The sequence below is a fragment of the Prunus avium genome, chromosome 8 (assembly GCF_965620075.1).
Source record: "Prunus avium chromosome 8, drPruAviu1.hap1.1, whole genome shotgun sequence".
NCBI lineage: Eukaryota > Viridiplantae > Streptophyta > Magnoliopsida > Rosales > Rosaceae > Prunus > Prunus avium.
Window position 1 is genome coordinate 10,070,291 of NC_142291.1, and position 15,963 is coordinate 10,086,253.

General features: G+C 47.1%; 13 non-coding genes across 13 annotated transcripts; all 13 read right to left on the reverse strand.

Annotated features, from left to right (window-relative positions):
- Positions 1 to 245: 245 nt before the first annotated feature.
- On the reverse strand, positions 246 to 364 carry LOC148291646 (5S ribosomal RNA). The gene has a single exon (XR_015826868.1). It is a non-coding gene; the product is annotated as a 5S ribosomal RNA (ribosomal RNA).
- A 753-nt stretch (positions 365 to 1,117) lies between these two features.
- Positions 1,118 to 1,236, reverse strand: LOC148291647 (5S ribosomal RNA). The gene has a single exon (XR_015826984.1). It is a non-coding gene; the product is annotated as a 5S ribosomal RNA (ribosomal RNA).
- Positions 1,237 to 1,990: 754 nt separating this feature from the next.
- On the reverse strand, positions 1,991 to 2,109 carry LOC148291648 (5S ribosomal RNA). The gene has a single exon (XR_015827347.1). It is a non-coding gene; the product is annotated as a 5S ribosomal RNA (ribosomal RNA).
- Positions 2,110 to 2,863: 754 nt separating this feature from the next.
- LOC148291649 (5S ribosomal RNA) lies at positions 2,864 to 2,982 on the reverse strand. Its single transcript, XR_015827348.1, has one exon. It is a non-coding gene; the product is annotated as a 5S ribosomal RNA (ribosomal RNA).
- Positions 2,983 to 3,735: 753 nt separating this feature from the next.
- LOC148291650 (5S ribosomal RNA) lies at positions 3,736 to 3,854 on the reverse strand. Its single transcript, XR_015827349.1, has one exon. It is a non-coding gene; the product is annotated as a 5S ribosomal RNA (ribosomal RNA).
- Positions 3,855 to 4,608: 754 nt separating this feature from the next.
- LOC148291651 (5S ribosomal RNA) lies at positions 4,609 to 4,727 on the reverse strand. The gene has a single exon (XR_015827658.1). It is a non-coding gene; the product is annotated as a 5S ribosomal RNA (ribosomal RNA).
- Positions 4,728 to 5,481: 754 nt separating this feature from the next.
- LOC148291652 (5S ribosomal RNA) lies at positions 5,482 to 5,600 on the reverse strand. The gene has a single exon (XR_015826702.1). It is a non-coding gene; the product is annotated as a 5S ribosomal RNA (ribosomal RNA).
- A 774-nt stretch (positions 5,601 to 6,374) lies between these two features.
- Positions 6,375 to 6,493, reverse strand: LOC148291653 (5S ribosomal RNA). The gene has a single exon (XR_015827699.1). It is a non-coding gene; the product is annotated as a 5S ribosomal RNA (ribosomal RNA).
- Positions 6,494 to 7,245: 752 nt separating this feature from the next.
- Positions 7,246 to 7,364, reverse strand: LOC148291654 (5S ribosomal RNA). Its single transcript, XR_015826652.1, has one exon. It is a non-coding gene; the product is annotated as a 5S ribosomal RNA (ribosomal RNA).
- A 753-nt stretch (positions 7,365 to 8,117) lies between these two features.
- Positions 8,118 to 8,236, reverse strand: LOC148291655 (5S ribosomal RNA). The gene has a single exon (XR_015827350.1). It is a non-coding gene; the product is annotated as a 5S ribosomal RNA (ribosomal RNA).
- Positions 8,237 to 8,990: 754 nt separating this feature from the next.
- On the reverse strand, positions 8,991 to 9,109 carry LOC148291656 (5S ribosomal RNA). Its single transcript, XR_015827351.1, has one exon. It is a non-coding gene; the product is annotated as a 5S ribosomal RNA (ribosomal RNA).
- A 754-nt stretch (positions 9,110 to 9,863) lies between these two features.
- LOC148291657 (5S ribosomal RNA) lies at positions 9,864 to 9,982 on the reverse strand. The gene has a single exon (XR_015826890.1). It is a non-coding gene; the product is annotated as a 5S ribosomal RNA (ribosomal RNA).
- Positions 9,983 to 10,735: 753 nt separating this feature from the next.
- On the reverse strand, positions 10,736 to 10,854 carry LOC148291658 (5S ribosomal RNA). Its single transcript, XR_015827083.1, has one exon. It is a non-coding gene; the product is annotated as a 5S ribosomal RNA (ribosomal RNA).
- Positions 10,855 to 15,963: the final 5,109 nt, after the last annotated feature.

Here is a 15,963-nt window from a genome sequence, read left to right on the forward strand (position 1 = left end):
CTTTTTCGGGTATCCGACGTCGTTTACTAGCCCGAAATCCAGTTTTTGAAGTTTTTGGTAACTGTGTTATTTTCCTATTTTAATTCCTTCGTTAATCCTAGGCTTTCTAGGAGTATTTAATCATAGTGTGCCCCGATTGTCACGCTGCGCCGAGGGGTCGTGATAAAACAAAGACATCCAGATGAATAAGATGACGGAAAGCAAACGCCCACGACAATTGAAACGTCAACAAGGCAAAAAAAGAAGGGATGCAACACGAGGACTTCCCAGGAGGTCACCCATCCTAGTACTACTCTCGCCCAAACTCGCTTAACTTCGGAGTACTGATGGGATCCGGTGCATGTGAGTTGGTATGATCGCATCCGTTAGCTTATAACGCCTAAAAGTATATAAGCCACGTTTGAGCCATGCCATATGACCATGGGTTGGCTATCCAACGCCCCCCGCATGAAATGGCATGGCCTGTCAAGCCTTGTCGTCGCCACCCCTACCACGTGTCGCGCGCAGGCCTGCCGAACTGCCGATTCCGATCGGCTGTGGGGCCTACCTTACGATAATTGAACCAAAACAAAAAAAACAAAAAAGCTGACAACGTTAAGAACAACCCCAATAATTTCGGCAGTGGGCGTCGAGTCCTGCTGTTTTTTCGCTTTCGTTCGTTTGCGGTTCCCGGTTAATTGGAGACGAGCTCCACGGGGTGATGTAGGACAGATGGCGTAAGTTATTGGAGAGGAGCTGGACCGACGCGCGTGCAACGGCAAATCGGGCAAACCGCTGATCTGGGCTCCGAACTCAGAATTGGGCCCACGAACCGTCGATTCGAAGGCAACGGCGTCGCGAGTAAAACTCATTGCGTTGCCATGAGTCGTGGGCTTTTTCGGGCATCCGACGTCGTTTACTAGCCCGAAATCCAGTTTTTGAAGTTTTTGGTAACTGTGTTATTTTCCAATTTTAATTCGTTCGTTAATCCTAGGCTTTCTAGGAGTATTTAATCATAGTGTGCCCCGATTGTCACGCTGCGCCGAGGGGTCGTGATAAAACAAAGACATCCAGATGAATAAGATGACGGAAAGCAAACGCCCACGACAATTGAAACGTCAACAAGGCAAAAAAAGAAGGGATTCAACACGAGGACTTCCCAGAAGGTCACCCATCCTAGTACTACTCTCGCCCAAACTCGCTTAACTTCGGAGTTCTGATGGGATCCGGTGCATGAGAGTTGGTATGATCGCATCCGTTAGCTTATAACGCCTAAAAGTATATAAGCCACGTTTGAGCCACGCCATATGACCATGGGTTGGCTATCCAACGCCCCCCGCATGAAATGGCATGGCCTGTCAAGCCTTGTCGTCGCCACCCCTACCACGTGTCGCGCGCAGGCCTGCCGAACTGCCGGTTCCGATCGGCTGTGGGGCCTACCTTGCGATAATTGAACCAAAACAAAAAAAAACAAAAAAACTGACAACGTTAAGAACAACCCCAATAATTTCGGCAGTGGGCGTCGAGTCCTGTTGTTTTTTCGCTTTCGTTCGTTTGCGGTGCCCGGTTAATTGGAGACGAGCTCCACGGGGTGATGTAGGACAGATGGCGTAAGTTATTGGAGAGGAGCTGGACCGACGCGCGTGCAACGGCAAATCGGGCAAACCGCTGATCTGAGCTCCGACCTCAGAATTGGGCCCACGAACCATCGATTCGAAGGCAACGGCGTCGCGAGTAAAACTCATTGCGTCGCCATGAGTCGTGGGCTTTTTCGGGTATCCGACGTCGTTTACTAGCCCGAAATCCAGTTTTTGAAGTTTTTGGTAACTGTGTTATTTTCCTATTTTAATTCCTTCGTTAATCCTAGGCTTTCTAGGAGTATTTAATCATAGTGTGCCCCGATTGTCACGCTGCGCCACGGGGTCGTGATAAAACAAAGACATCCAGATGAATAAGATGACGGAAAGCAAACGCCCACGACAATTGAAACGTCAACAAGGCAAAAAAAGAAGGGATGCAACACGAGGACTTCCCAGGAGGTCACCCATCCTAGTACTACTCTCGCCCAAACTCGCTTAACTTCGGAGTTCTGATGGGATCCGGTGCATGTGAGTTGGTATGATCGCATCCGTAAGCTTATAACGCCTAAAAGTATATAAGCCACGTTTGAGCCACGCCATATGACCATGGGTTGGCTATCCAACGCCCCCCGCATGAAATGGCATGGCCTGTCAAGCCTTGTCGTCGCCACCCCTACCACGTGTCGCGCGCAGGCCTGCCGAACTGCCGGTTCCGATCGGCTGTGGGGCCTACCTTGCGATAATTGAACCAAAACAAAAAAAAACAAAAAACCTGACAACGTTAAGAACAACCCCAATAATTTCGGCAGTGGGCGTCGAGTCCTGTTGTTTTTTCGCTTTCGTTCGTTTGCGGTGCCCGGTTAATTGGAGACGAGCTCCACGGGGTGATGTAGGACAGATGGCGTAAGTTATTGGAGAGGAGCTGGACCGACGCGCGTGCAACGGCAAATCGGGCAAACCGCTGATCTGAGCTCCGACCTCAGAATTGGGCCCACGAACCATCGATTCGAAGGCAACGGCGTCGCGAGTAAAACTCATTGCGTCGCCATGAGTCGTGGGCTTTTTCGGGTATCCGACGTCGTTTACTAGCCCGAAATCCAGTTTTTCAAGTTTTTGGTAACTGTGTTATTTTCCTATTTTAATTCCTTCGTTAATCCTAGGCTTTCTAGGAGTATTTAATCATAGTGTGCCCCGATTGTCACGCTGCGCCGAGGGGTCGTGATAAAACAAAGACATCCAGATGAATAAGATGACGGAAAGCAAACGCCCACGACAATTGAAACGTCAACAAGGCAAAAAAACAAGGGATGCAACACGAGGACTTCCCAGGAGGTCACCCATCCTAGTACTACTCTCGCCCAAACTCGCTTAACTTCGGAGTTCTGATGGGATCCGGTGCATGTGAGTTGGTATGATCGCATCCGTTAGCTTATAACGCCTAAAAGTATATAAGCCACGTTTGAGCCATGCCATATGACCATGGGTTGGCTATCCAACGCCCCCCGCATGAAATGGCATGGCCTGTCAAGCCTTGTCGTCGCCACCCCTACCACGTGTCGCGCGCAGGCCTGCCGAACTGCCGGTTCCGATCGGCTGTGGGGCCTACCTTACGATAATTGAACCAAAACAAAAAAAACAAAAAAGCTGACAACGTTAAGAACAACCCCAATAATTTCGGCAGTGGGCGTCGAGTCCTGCTGTTTTTTCGCTTTCGTTCGTTTGCGGTTCCCGGTTAATTGGAGACGAGCTCCACGGGGTGATGTAGGACAGATGGCGTAAGTTATTGGAGAGGAGCTGGACCGACGCGCGTGCAACGGCAAATCGGGCAAACCGCTGATCTGGGCTCCGAACTCAGAATTGGGCCCACGAACCGTCGATTCGAAGGCAACGGCGCCGCGAGTAAAACTCATTGCGTTGCCATGAGTCGTGGGCTTTTTCGGGCATCCGACGTCGTTTACTAGCCCGAAATCCAGTTTTTGAAGTTTTTGGTAACTGTGTTATTTTCCTATTTTAATTCCTTCGTTAATCCTAGGCTTTCTAGGAGTATTTAATCATAGTGTGCCCCGATTGTCACGCTGCGCCGAGGGGTCGTGATAAAACAAAGACATCCAGATGAATAAGATGACGGAAAGCAAACGCCCACGACAATTGAAACGTCAACAAGGCAAAAAAAGAAGGGATGCAACACGAGGACTTCCCAGGAGGTCACCCATCCTAGTACTACTCTCGCCCAAACTCGCTTAACTTCGGAGTTCTGATGGGATCCGGTGCATGTGAGTTGGTATGATCGCATCCGTTAGCTTATAACGCCTAAAAGTATATAAGCCACGTTTGAGCCACGCCATATGACCATGGGTTGGCTATCCAACGCCCCCCGCATGAAATGGCATGGCCTGTCAAGCCTTGTCGTCGCCACCCTTACAACGTGTCGCGCGCAGGCCTGCCGAACTGCCGGTTCCGATCGGCTGTGGGGCCTACCTTACGATAATTGAACCAAAACAAAAAAAAACAAAAAAGCTGACAACGTTAAGAACAACCCCAATAATTTCGGCAGTGGGCGTCGAGTCCTGCTGTTTTTTCGCTTTCGTTCGTTTGCGGTGCCCGGTTAATTGGAGACGAGCTCCACGGGGTGATGTAGGACAGATGGCGTAAGTTATTGGAGAGGAGCTGGACCAACGCGCGTGCAACGGCAAATCGGGCAAACCGCTGATCTGGGCTCCGAACTCAGAATTGGGCCCACGAACCGTCGATTCGAAGGCAACGGCGTCGCGAGTAAAACTCATTGCGCTGCCATGAGTCGTGGGCTTTTTCGGGCATCCGACGTCGTTTACTAGCCCGAAATCCAGTTTTTGAAGTTTTTGGTAACTGTGTTATTTTCCTATTTTAATTCCTTCGTTAATCCTAGGCTTTCTAGGAGTATTTAATCATAGTGTGCCCCGATTGTCACGCTGCGCCGAGGGGTCGTGATAAAACAAAGACATCCAGATGAATAAGATGACGGAAAGCAAACGCCCACGACAATTGAAACGTCAACAAGGCAAAAAAAGAAGGGATGCAACACGAGGACTTCCCAGAAGGTCACCCATCCTAGTACTACTCTCGCCCAAACTCGCTTAACTTCGGAGTTCTGATGGGATCCGGTGCATGTGAGTTGGTATGATCGCATCCGTTAGCTTATAACGCCTAAAAGTATATAAGCCACGTTTGAGCCACGCCATATGACCATGGGTTGGCTATCCAACGCCCCCCGCATGAAATGGCATGGCCTGTCAAGCCTTGTCGTCGCCACCCCTACCACGTGTCGCGCGCAGGCCTGCCGAACTGCCGGTTCCGATCGGCTGTGGGGCCTACCTTGCGATAATTGAACCAAAACAAAAAAAAACAAAAAAACTGACAACGTTAAGAACAACCCCAATAATTTCGGCAGTGGGCGTCGAGTCCTGTTGTTTTTTCGCTTTCGTTCGTTTGCGGTGCCCGGTTAATTGGAGACGAGCTCCACGGGGTGATGTAGGACAGATGGCGTAAGTTATTGGAGAGGAGCTGGACCGACGCGCGTGCAACGGCAAATCGGGCAAACCGCTGATCTGAGCTCCGACCTCAGAATTGGGCCCACGAACCATCGATTCGAAGGCAACGGCGTCGCGAGTAAAACTCATTGCGTCGCCATGAGTCGTGGGCTTTTTCCGGTATCCGACGTCGTTTACTAGCCCGAAATCCAGTTTTTGAAGTTTTTGGTAACTGTGTTATTTTCCTATTTTAATTCCTTCGTTAATCCTAGGCTTTCTAGGAGTATTTAATCATAGTGTGCCCCGATTGTCACGCTGCGCCACGGGGTCGTGATAAAACAAAGACATCCAGATGAATAAGATGACGGAAAGCAAACGCCCACGATAATTGAAACGTCAACAAGGCAAAAAAAGAAGGGATGCAACACGAGGACTTCCCAGGAGGTCACCCATCCTAGTACTACTCTCGCCCACACTCGCTTAACTTCGGAGTTCTGATGGGATCCGGTGCATGTGAGTTGGTATGATCGCATCCGTTAGCTTATAACGCCTAAAAGTATATAAGCCACGTTTGAGCCATGCCATATGACCATGGGTTGGCTATCCAACGCCCCCCGCATGAAATGGGATGCCGTCGCATGAAATGGCATGGTCTGTCAGGCCTTGTCGTCACCACCCCTACCATGTGTCGCATGCAGGCCTGCCGAACTGCCGGTTCCGATCGGCTGTGGGGCCTACCTTACGATAATTGAACCAAAACAAAAAAAAACAAAAAAACTGACAACGTTAAGAACAACCCCAATAATTTCGGCAGTGGGCGTCGAGTCCTGTTGTTTTTTCGCTTTCGTTCGTTTGCGGTGCCCGGTTAATTGGAGACGAGCTCCACGGGGTGATGTAGGACAGATGGCGTAAGTTAATGGAGAGGAGCTGGACCGACGCGCGTGCAACGGCAAATCGGGCAAACCGCTGATCTGGGCTCCGACCTCAGAATTGGGCCCACGAACCGTCGATTCGAAGGCAACGGCGTCGCGAGTAAAACTCATTGCGCTGCCATGAGTCGTGGGCTTTTTCGGGCATCCGACGTCGTTTACTAGCCCGAAATCCAGTTTTTGAAGTTTTTGGTAACTGTGTTATTTTCCTATTTTAATTCCTTCGTTAATCCTAGGCTTTCTAGGAGTATTTAATCATAGTGTGCCCCGATTGTCACGCTGCGCCACGGGGTCGTGATAAAACAAAGACATCCAGATGAATAAGATGACGGAAAGCAAACGCCCACGACAATTGAAACGTCAACAAGGCAAAAAAAGAAGGGATGCAACACGAGGACTTCCCAGGAGGTCACCCATCCTAGTACTACTCTCGCCCATACTCGCTTAACTTCGGAGTTCTGATGGGATCCGGTGCATGTGAGTTGGTATGATCGCATCCGTTAGCTTATAACGCCTAAAAGTATATAAGCCACGTTTGAGCCATGCCATATGACCATGGGTTGGCTATCCAACGCCCCCCGCATGAAATGGCATGGCCTGTCAAGCCTTGTCGTCGCCACCCCGACCACGTGTCGCGCGCAGGCCTGCCGAACTGCCGGTTCCGATCGGCTGTGGGGCCTACCTTACGATAATTGAACCAAAACAAAAAAAACAAAAAAGCTGACAACGTTAAGAACAACCCCAATAATTTCGGCAGTGGGCGTCGAGTCCTGCTGTTTTTTCGCTTTCGTTCGTTTGCGGTGCCCGGTTAATTGGAGACGAGCTCCACGGGGTGATGTAGGACAGATGGCGTAAGTTATTGGAGAGGAGCTGGACCGACGCGCGTGCAACGGCAAATCGGGCAAACCGCTGATCTGGGCTCCGAACTCAGAATTGGGCCCACGAACCGTCGATTCGAAGGCAACAGCGTCGCGAGTAAAACTCATTGCATTGCCATGAGTCGTGGGCTTTTTCGGGCATCCGACGTCGTTTACTAGCCCGAATCCAGTTTTTGAAGTTTTTGGTAACTGTGTTATTTTCCAATTTTAATTCCTTCGTTAATCCTAGGCTTTCTAGGAGTATTTAATCATAGTGTGCCCCGATTGTCACGCTGCGCCGAGGGGTCGTGATAAAACAAAGACATCCAGATGAATAAGATGACGGAAAGCAAAGGCCCACGACAATTGAAACGTCAACAAGGCAAAAAAAGAAGGGATGCAACACGAGGACTTCCCAGGAGGTCACCCATTCTAGTACTACTCTCGCCCAAACTCGCTTAACTTCGGAGTTCTGATGGGATCCGGTGCATGTGAGTTGGTATGATCGCATCCGTTAGCTTATAACGCCTAAAAGTATATAAGCCACGTTTGAGCCATGCCATATGACCATGGGTTGGCTATCCAACGCCCCCCGCATGAAATGGCATGGCCTGTCAAGCCTTGTCGTCGCCACCCCTACCACGTGTCGCGCGCAGGCCTGCCGAACTGCCGGTTCCGATCGGCTGTGGGGCCTACCTTACGATAATTGAACCAAAACAAAAAAAACAAAAAAGCTGACAACGTTAAGAACAACCCCAATAATTTCGGCAGTGGGCGTCGAGTCCTGCTGTTTTTTCGCTTTCGTTCGTTTGCGGTTCCCGGTTAATTGGAGACGAGCTCCACGGGGTGATGTAGGACAGATGGCGTAAGTTATTGGAGAGGAGCTGGACCGACGCGCGTGCAACGGCAAATCGAGCAAACCGCTGATCTGGGCTCCGAACTCAGAATTGGGCCCACGAACCGTCGATTCGAAGGCAACGGCGTCGCGAGTAAAACTCATTGCGTTGCCATGAGTCGTGGGCTTTTTCGGGCATCCGACGTCGTTTACTAGCCCGAAATCCAGTTTTTGAAGTTTTTGGTAACTGTGTTATTTTCCAATTTTAATTCCTTCGTTAATCCTAGGCTTTCTAGGAGTATTTAATCATAGTGTGCCCCGATTGTCACGCTGCGCCGAGGGGTCGTGATAAAACAAAGACATCCAGATGAATAAGATGACGGAAAGCAAACGCCCACGACAATTGAAACGTCAACAAGGCAAAAAAAGAAGGGATGCAACACGAGGACTTCCCAGGAGGTCACCCATCCTAGTACTACTCTCGCCCAAACTCGCTTAACTTCGGAGTTCTGATGGGATCCGGTGCATGTGAGTTGGTATGATCGCATCCGTTAGCTTATAACGCCTAAAAGTATATAAGCCACGTTTGAGCCACGCCATATGACCATGGGTTGGCTATCCAACGCCCCCCGCATGAAATGGCATGGCCTGTCAAGCCTTGTCGTCGCCAACCCTACCACGTGTCGCGCGCAGGCCTGCCGAACTGCCGGTTCCGATCGGCTGTGGGGCCTACCTTGCGATAATTGAACCAAAACAAAAAAAAACAAAAAAACTGACAACGTTAAGAACAACCCCAATAATTTCGGCAGTGGGCGTCGAGTCCTGTTGTTTTTTCGCTTTCGTTCGTTTGCGGTGCCCGGTTAATTGGAGACGAGCTCCACGGGGTGATGTAGGACAGATGGCGTAAGTTATTGGAGAGGAGCTGGACCGACGCGCGTGCAACAGCAAATCGGGCAAACCGCTGATCTGAGCTCCGACCTCAGAATTGGGCCCACGAACCGTCGATTCGAAGGCAACGGCGTCGCGAGTAAAACTCATCGCGCAGCCATGAGTCGTGGGCTTTTTCGGGCATCCGACGTCGTTTACTAGCCCGAAATCCAGTTTTTGAAGTTTTTGGTAACTGTGTTATTTTCCTATTTTAATTCCTTCGTTAATCCTAGGCTTTCTAGGAGTATTTAATCATAGTGTGCCCCGATTGTCACGCTGCGCCACGGGGTCGTGATAAAACAAAGACATCCAGATGAATAAGATGACGGAAAGCAAACGCCCACGACAATTGAAACGTCAACAAGGCAAAAAAAGAAGGGATGCAACACGAGGACTTCCCAGGAGGTCACCCATCCTAGTACTACTCTCGCCCAAACTCGCTTAACTTCGGAGTTCTGATGGGATCCGGTGCATGTGAGTTGGTATGATCGCATCCGTTAGCTTATAACGCCTAAAAGTATATAAGCCACGTTTGAGCCATGCCATATGACCATGGGTTGGCTATCCAACGCCCCCCGCATGAAATGGCATGGCCTGTCAGGCCTCGTCGTCGCCCCCCCTACCATGTGTCGCGCGCAGGCCTGCCGAACTGCCGGTTCCGATCGGCTGTGGGGCCTACCTTACGATAATTGATCCAAAACAAAAAAAAACAAAAAAACTGACAACGTTAAGAACAACCCCAATAATTTCGGCAGTGGGCGTCGAGTCCTGTTGTTTTTTCGCTTTCGTTCGTTTGCGGTGCCCGGTTAATTGGAGACGAGCTCCACGGGGTGATGTAGGACAGATGGCGTAAGTTATTGGAGAGGAGTTGGACCGACGCGCGTGCAACGGCAAATCGGGCAAACCGCTGATCTGGGTTCCGACCTCAGAATTGGGCCCACGAACCGTCGATTCGAAGGCAACGGCGTCGCGAGTTAAACTCATCGCGTTGCCATGAGTCGTGGGCTTTTTCGGGCATCCGACGTCGTTTACTAGCCCGAGATCCAGTTTTTGAAGTTTTTGGTAACTGTGTTATTTTCCTATTTTAATTCCTTCGTTAATCCTAGGCTTTCTAGGAGTATTTAATCATAGTGTGCCCCGATTGTCACGCTGCGCCAAGGGGTCGTGATAAAACAAAGACATCCAGATGAATAAGATGACGGAAAGCAAACGCCCACGACAATTGAAACGTCAACAAGGCAAAAAAAGAAGGGATGCAACACGAGGACTTCCCAGGAGGTCACCCATCCTAGTACTACTCTTGCCCAAACTCGCTTAACTTCGGAGTTCTGATGGGATCCGGTGCATGTGAGTTGGTATGATCGCATCCGTTAGCTTATAACGCCTAATAGTATATAAGCCACGTTTGAACCATGCCATATGACCATGGGTTGGCTATCCAACGCCCCCCGCATGAAATGGCATGGCCTGTCAAGCCTTGTCGTCGCCACCCCTACCACGTGTCGCGCGCAGGCCTGCCGAACTGCCGGTTCCGATCGGCTGTGGGGCCTACCTTACGATAATTGAACCAAAACAAAAAAAACAAAAAAACTGACAACGTTAAGAACAACCCCAATAATTTCGGCAGTGGGCGTCGAGTCCTGCTGTTTTTTCGCTTTCGTTCGTTTGCGGTGCCCGGTTAATTGGAGACGAGCTCCACGGGGTGATGTAGGACAGATGGCGTAAGTTATTGGAGAGGAGCTGGACCGACGCGCGTGCAACGGCAAATCGGGCAAACCGCTGATCTGGGCTCCGACCTCAGAATTGGGCCCATGAACCGTCGATTCGAAGGCAACGGCGTCGCGAGTAAAACTCATTGTGTTGCCATGAGTCGTGGGCTTTTTCGGGCATCCGACGTCGTTTACTAGCCCGAAATCCAGTTTTTGAAGTTTTTGGTAACTGTGTTATTTTCCTATTTTAATTCCTTCGTTAATCCTAGGCTTTCTAGGAGTATTTAATCATAGTGTGCCCCGATTGTCACGCTGCGCCAAGGGGTCGTGATAAAACAAAGACATCCAGATGAATAAGATGACGGAAAGCAAACGCCCACGACAATTGAAACGTCAACAAGGCAAAAAAAGAAGGGATGCAACACGAGGACTTCCCAGGAGGTCACCCATCCTAGTACTACTCTTGCCCAAACTCGCATAACTTCGGAGTTCTGATGGGATCCGGTGCATGTGAGTTGGTATGATCGCATCCGTTAGCTTATAACGCCTAATAGTATATAAGCCACGTTTGAGCCATGCCATATGACCATGGGTTGGCTATCCAACGCCCCCCGCATGAAATGGCATGGCCTGTCAAGCCTTGTCGTCGCCACCCCTACCACGTGTCGCGCGCAGGCCTGCCGAACTGCCGGTTCCGATCGGCTGTGGGGCCTACCTTACGATAATTGAACCAAAACAAAAAAAACAAAAAAACTGACAACGTTAAGAACAACCCCAATAATTTCGGCAGTGGGCGTCGAGTCCTGCTGTTTTTTCGCTTTCGTTGACGAGCTCCACGGGGTGATGTAGGACAGATGGCGTAAGTTATTGGAGAGGAGCTGGACCGACGTGCGTGCAACGGCAAATCGGGCAAACCGCTGATCTGGGCTCCGACCTCAGAATTGGCCCCACGAACCGACGATTCGAAGGCAACGGCGTCGCGAGTAAAACTCATTGCGTTGCTGTTGTGTAGATTTCAGCTGCACCAAAATGGATTAAGCTGCATCCCCAACTTGTGATACTCGCAAGTGCACGAACCGTTCGGTAGTATAGCGTATGTAAGTGCGAGGTCGATCCCACGAGGATTGGTGATTGAATGATCCAATTCATTTTCCCTACATAAAACAGAAATGAAAAATAAAGGAAATAAATAAAACAAGGAAAGAAGAAATAACTAACTCAAGCAGATAAGTTCCCAAGTTCAATTAGATTAATGGATTGATTCTAGCTAAAGTATGATTAAGCCATGGTGTGTGGTCATAACCTTGTGTTCCTAATTCCCTAATTTGATCATTTGTTGTCTAACCTATAATTAAGCATTAGGAACCCATTAAGCATAGAAGAACAATTTAAACAACCAAGTATGTATCTAATCCCTGTTGTCGAATGTCCATACATACTCTTCCTATTCATAGTTCAATTCGAATTAAAGCATGGTGTATACTCTTAATTCAAACCAAGATAGCTAACATGCAAGCCTAAATGGTGATCAATCATTCAAACTAGCATATTAACTTATAAGCATAATGAATAAGAACAAAAACCATAATTGAAACTTGGAAACTAATTAAACTTGAATACTTAAGAAAGAATGTACATTACAAGAAAAATAAATTACAACTAAGAAAACATTAAAGAAAGCTAGAATTGAGAACTAGAAAGCAAAACTAAGAGAATTTGAGGGAGAGAAGGGAAGGGAGCTCTAGAGAAGTGTTTGAGAGCTCCCCCCCCTTGGGGTGTGTTTACAAGCTTGGGAAACCTCACTATATATAGGCCTAAGGAAGCTGAAAATCTGAATTAAGTATGGCTAATGCATACAACACTTTGTTTTATAAAATCTGAAATGGTTGATGCACTTCACTAATGCATACAACACTTCCATTATAAAATCTGAAATGGTTGATGCACTTCACTAATAAATCCCACCAGCAGCCCTAGCTCATCTTCATGTCACCATGACCAAGCTTCCAACCAGAAATAATAGCTCATCCTGAGGTCAGCATGACCAGCAACTTCAAGGGCTTACGAATTGGGCTTCCCTTAAGCAAATTAAGACTTTAAGCACTCAAACTTGAAGTTCAGAATGTCTTCTTTCCAGCCATATATCATTTGGGCCAATCCAAGGTCGGAGGAGGAAGTTAAGGCCAAAACAAATTGCTAACTCATTTTGCGCGCTGATAAAATCCATCCTGAGCATGGCTCTGTGTTTGCTAGGTAACAGACTCCATATTTATCCAATGGGGCTGAAGTTTGGATATGTTATCTTACACACCCATTGGAACAACTTTCATGAAGAATGTGGCCTCATCCGAGCTATGTAGGTTGCTGAAACAAAGCTTGCAATATGACCTACGAAACTGGGCTGGCAGGGGACTGTAGCCAAAATTGAGTTTGTCTTTAAGCTCTTCATCCATTCATCCAAATTAGGCCCTAACATGCATGGATTGCATCATTTACTATCCAAAGCCATCATTATTACCTAAAGCTCAATGAACTGAAAGATAAACACAAAAAGGATTAAAAGCACAAGTTTAACTCAAAAACATAACCAAATCATAAGCTAGAAGGGTACAAAATGATATACAATTATGAACCGATCAAATACCCCCAAACCTAGATTTTGCTAGTCCTCGAGCAAAACAACACAAAACAAAGTTAAAAACAAAACAAGAAGTTAACTAGACCACTTTCGTAGGTAACTCGATTGCATTGAGCGAATGCAACAAGCCTTTAAACCTCTAGGCATCCCTAGTAGGAGGAGTTGTGTCTCCTGAGGGTTTAAGATATACGTGTTCTGGGGACAAGGGATGACAACCGGGTCGTGAGCGATGCCCCTGGCACTGAGCGTGCAGAGTACAACAACAGTCGCAAGTTTGGGTCATCGCCTACTTGCGAAGTCCCATGAGGTAGAGGTGCTGAAAGGTCAGTTGGCGGCGGAGCGAAGTATGGTTGAGGAGTGCCAGACTGCTATAAAAAGCTTGAAAAGGGAGAGGTCAAGGATAGTGGAGGTGAATCGACACCAGCTAGAAGTATTGCGGGACGAGAATAAAAACCTATCAAAAATGGTAGAGTTGTACTCTCGCGACATGCGAAAACAGCTGGAGGACCTAGACCGACCGGGTAAACGCAAGCAAGCAGATCGTGAGAGTAGTTACGCTCAAGCTAAGATTGCGATCTTTGGGAGCTCAAGTGGTGAGCCCCAAGAAGCTGTGCGTGAAGCCCCGGAAGAGGACAGCCAGAGGGCCAAACTCAAAGCTCCAATGGTCGAGACACCAAGCACCGAGAAGAAATGATTTCCTACTGCATTATTGTTGTTTTTATTTTATTTTGTTGTTTTTGTATTTTCGTTATTTTGTTTCGGAAATAAAAGAGTAAGGTTGCAGAAAGAAAAAGAAAAAGAAAAAGAAAACACACTTCCCAACTAAAATAAAACAAAGACGACAAACGGAAAAGAAAACACATTTCCCTAACTAAAATAAGACAAAGATGATAGCCGAAAGGGAAAGGCAAAAACACAAAGCACTAGAAAATGAAAGTAACGGGCAAAAACATTAAACACCAGAAAACACGGAGGAAAAAAAAAAAGAAAAGTAAAGTAAAGGTGCTCCCCCTTGAAGCGATTAGGTCGAGCATGCCCGGGAAATCCGAAATGGTGTTGGCTCTCTCTCATCAGCATATGTCTATTTAAACCACACCTCTGCAAGCGGATGATACCCAGCATTTCTTCCTGCAACTCAAGGAAAAACATCAAAAAATCCAGAAACAAAAAAAATGGCATCCTCATGCACTCACCTTGATGATCTCAACCTTGAGCTCTCACTTGCACCACCGAATGCCCAGACAAGGGCTCCTCCAACTCCTGTCTTCCCAAACTCCACATATCATCACGGCACGGCCTCAAACTTTACTGAGGCAATACCGAACTTTGTTGAGGCAAGGCCGAACAGAGCAGTGCTGCTGGTTGGCATGATTGGCAGTATACTCACACCGGCAGATCATCTGCATGTGACACAGCGGTCGGACAAGGTGGCAGTAGAGGAGTCCCACACTTTATCTGTGCTCCATGCGGTCTCGGCTACCAATTTGGGCATGCGATTACTGGCGAGGACACGTGAGTGTGCCGCGCTGAGCGAGGAAGTGGCTTCCTTGAAGGCTATGGTGGCAGACTTGCAGAAGCGGCTTTACTGTGCCAATCAGCATGTGGAAGCACTGCAGAGAAAGAATGAGGACCATGTGGAGCTGCTACAGATTCTACAAGTGCGAGAAAATAGAGGCAAGCCATGATGATGATGAAGATGAAGATGAAGAAGAAGAAGAAGAAGAAGTTTTTTTTTTTTTTTTTTAATATTTTTTTTAAATTTTTTTTTTTTAATGCAGCGTTTGAAATAAAAATGTGTTTTAACACTCAGACATAAACTAACTAACCATACCACGTAAATAAATAAATAAAATAACATAACAAAACAAAAACAAAGACTCAACAGAAAAGAAAACAAGGAAAATAAAAAAAACTTAATTTAAAAACACACAATATACAAGCAACTCACGGATGACCAGTTAAGGGCCTCAGAAAACACAGCCAGGGGATCCGGGAAGGTTGGAGGGGTCACAATGGTCCCGCTTAAAACCCAAACTTCTTAGACACCGAAGGTGTCGCCTAAAGAACTCCTAGACACTGTATTAACGGAAGTGCTCACTGGGGTTACCATAAGTCGGCTCATATGAAAAATCCTTTTTTTAAATTTTAAATTTATTTTATTTTTTAAATTTTTATAAAAAAGAAACATAAATTTAAAATAATAACAAGTAAAGAGAAAGGATTGAAATGCTCCCCCTTGAAGCGATTAGGTCGAGCGTGATGCATTTGGAGGTCGCGACTTCTCCCACTACTCCACACTTCCTATCTTTGAAGTTGCCATCTCTCTCCATTTTTATTGAGCTATTTACATTGCTAAAACAAACACACACAAAAACTTGAAACGGAATTAAAGGATTACGAAATATAAAAAAAAACTAAAAATGAAAAGGAAAAATCAACACAAGTCCAATTCCATGCTTCAAAGCAACAAGCACCAATGGGTTGTGTAAGCTGGGACTTAAACCCAGTTCTCTTGCTTGTTGGGCAATTGTCCTTTTCTGTTGGACTACAAACACAACTTGTCCATTAACGTCATTAACTTTAAAACTTGAAATTGTCCAGTTAAGAAAATAATAATAATAATAATAAAGTAGGAAAGCCAAATAGAATCAAACAATGTTACCGATCCCCGGCAACGGCGCCAAAAACTTGTTGTGTAGATTTCAGCTGCACCAAAATGGATTAAGCTGCATCCTCAACTTGTGATACTCGCAAGTGCACGAGCCGTTCGGTAGTATAGCGTATGTAAGTGCGAGGTCGATCCCACGAGGATTGGTGATTGAATGATCCAATTCATTTTCCCTACACAAAACAGAAATGAAAAATAAAGGAAATAAATAAAACAAGGAAAGAAGAAATAACTAACTCAAGCAGATAAGTTCCCAAGTTCAATTAGATTAATGGATTGATTCTAGCTAAAGTATGATTAAGCCATGGTGTGTGGTCATAACCTTGTGTTCCTAA